Consider the following 3,030-nt stretch of genomic DNA (forward strand, 5'->3'; position numbering starts at 1 on the left):
TGAGTGTAAATACTCTGCAGTGGGAACATGCTCCATTTCTGTATGGGATAGCAAGGAAGGCAGTGACCAGAACAGAAAGAGCAAGATGGCAAGGGGAAAGGGAGAGTGGGGATGCAGGCAAGAGTCATTTCCCACAAGACCTTGTCAACCACTGTACAATGTTCTGAGGATGGTGGAAAGACATGAGGGTTGTAAGAGAAAGGAGGACATGATCAATTTTGCACATTAGAAGGATCACTCTGGTTGTTGTGTGGAGAACAGACTGTTGGGGTAAAGCTGAGAGTGGAAGCAGAGAAGCCACTTGGGAGGTGGTTGAAGTAATCAGGTGAGAAATGGTGGTGGCAGTGAGGTTGGTGGAAATGATCAGATTCAAGTTGTGTTTTGAGGATAAAGTCACTTCGGGTAATGTCTCCTTCATGCTCAAAGCAATTTGATGGCTTACTACTGCCCTTGCTCTAGGGATAGAGTAAAAAATCATAAACAAGGTCTACGAGGACTCCTCAGAGCCAAGCACTCACCAACTTCTCCACCTGGCAAAGTGTTCACACTTGGATTCTGTATTCCAGTCCTTCCTTTGATTATTCAACCCACATACTGTTCCCACTGGCTAGAATGTTCTTCCCTCCCTCTAGTTAACTCTTCTTTTTTTTCCAGATCTCATCCCTTTGTCGAAGGACAGTTCTCTGACATCCCTTACTAAATGGTAAGGCTCTGACCCTGTTGCTGCCCTCCCAGCATCGTGCCTGGAATCATTCTTCTTGGTGTGAGTTGCATTTCTATTTGTGATTATGTGATTTTCTGTCTCTCCTAACAGACTGCAAGCTTCATGAGGGCAGGGATTCTATTCTCTTGTACCTTCTGCCCCAGTGCAGTGTCCATAGCATAGTAAGTTCAGTGACTATTGTTGAATAAAAATGCGAATGAGGAAGTGGGGATGGAGGAAACAGAGGGGCTTCTTCCAGAGCACACATGAGTCAGTACCATGCCTTAGGAAAGGGGGGACACTTTCAATGGCACTAATTCTAGTAATTGCGTTGGTGCACGCCTGTGCCCTAGTTGAGTAGAAGGCGGGGCTGCAATCTTATTCAAAGTTACAGGCTAGCAGATGACTGTGACATGCATTAGAACTTACATTTTACTTATATCTGGACTTGGGTGGGAATGTGCGAAGAAAATAATTCATTCTTCCTTCCACTGCCTTATCAAACACGATTTCTAGATAGCTCTTTCCCACTCCTGGATGAAATCTCAGGCAGGTCCCATAGGTTTTCAGTCCCCTTCAGTCTCAAGAGCAATCTAATTTCAGTAAATAAAATGTCCTGTCTAGTCTAACCTGAAAACTTCAATCTTTTACTCAATTTCAAGCCTCTTCCATTCCCATCCCCCATTCCAGCCTGCCTCTGGCTGGGAGGTATGTATTGGGGAGGAGGAGGGATGGTTGATGTCCTCAATCCTTTCTTTTCCTCCTTTCATGGCCTCTTTCTTCTTTTGACACTTCTCATGGTCCCTCAGAGATTTTGCATTGCTGAGACTCTCTTACTAGCAAGGCCTCTGATGACGGTGAGCATCCTTGCCTGGATTCTTCCTCAGTCCCCTGGCTTTGAGGCATTCTACCCCTTGAAGGGGCCAACTGCTCTACAAGTGATCCTCCTGGCCAGAGGCTTCTCAGGGCCACTCAGTCCAGATCACTTCCAGAGCACCACACTAGCTCAGGGAAAATGTTCATTCATCTTGGACCCTCCAAATACTGGAAATGTTAGTGGCTCCCAAGGTGACCAACTCTCCTTCATGGCTTCCATGGCAGCTGGTCAGCTGCAGGTTTGCCCCTTTATGCTTCCCCAGGAGACAGTCAGATGCTCTTTTATGTCCTGCAAGCTCCTAGGAGCATAGGTCAGGCTCTCAGTGGTTCTCTTAAACTTCTTATCACCTTGTTTAAGGTGAAGAGGAAGTACCTTACTCCCCTCACTCACAGTGATAGGAGGTGCCCCCTTTTTTTGGTGTGTTCATTTCTTTTTCATTTTATGTAAACGTATTATTGAAGTGTAACATGCATACAGCAAGGTGCACAGATCATAAGTATACAGCGTGATGAATTTTTGCAAAGTGAATGTACCTGTATAAATAACACTTAGATTAAAAAAAAAAAAAAAAAAAGAACATTCCCAGTACCTCAGAAGCCCCTTAATGTTCTTGCAAATACTAGCCTTCCTTAAAAGGTAACTACTGTTCTGATTTCTAAAAACACAGATAAGTTTTAAAAACAAGGCAATTTTTGAGAGTGAAAAGTGGCATGTGGTACCTTGTCCCCAAAGATGGCCATCATCAATTCCTTTTCTTCATGTAAATACATTAAGAGGTTATGTCTCCATTAAGAAGTGACAACTATTCTTATACTCATTTGAATCTGGCCTGGTCTGTGACTGCTTTGCCAATATAATATGGCAGGTATGGTGCTTTGCCACTTGTGAGTCTAGGCTTTAAGATGACTGGAAGTTTCTAATTCTAGCCTTGACCCTGAACTTCCATATAAGAAGTCCAGGCTATTCTACTACAGAGAGGGGCTATATGAAGGAGGAGTGGAATGCCAGACATGTGAGCCAAGAAGCCAATATTGAATGTTAAACCCAGTCAAGTCTTCAGATAACTCCTGCCCTGGCAGCCATTTAACTACAAATGGTGAGATTATCAACCTTGGATCTTTAAGCAGAAAGTCTCTTTGGTCCTCAGCTCCTATAACCCATCTAAGTGCAGACATTGTGTTCTCATAGGACAGATTACTCACTAGGTCCTTTCTCCTTTTCCCTGGGTGTCTTGTGCCTCCTCAAATAAGCTGTGACCTTCAACCTTCATATCCTTGGAATAAGCACTGTTCTGTGTTCCTCCCATGCAGCAAGAAGCAAAACTTGTAGACTGATGGCAATCGACCATAATGAGGAAGCCTCACTCATTTACCATGGACTTGAAACATTGGCTGCCATCTGTTCAAAAACAGACAAAAGTTATCCAAATTCTAGACTGTAGTATGAAGCT

Source organism: Orycteropus afer, unplaced genomic scaffold (genome assembly GCF_000298275.1).
Source record: "Orycteropus afer afer isolate SDZICR_OR568_19922 unplaced genomic scaffold, OryAfe1.0 scaffold00341, whole genome shotgun sequence".
In the NCBI taxonomy this organism is placed as follows: domain Eukaryota; kingdom Metazoa; phylum Chordata; class Mammalia; order Tubulidentata; family Orycteropodidae; genus Orycteropus; species Orycteropus afer.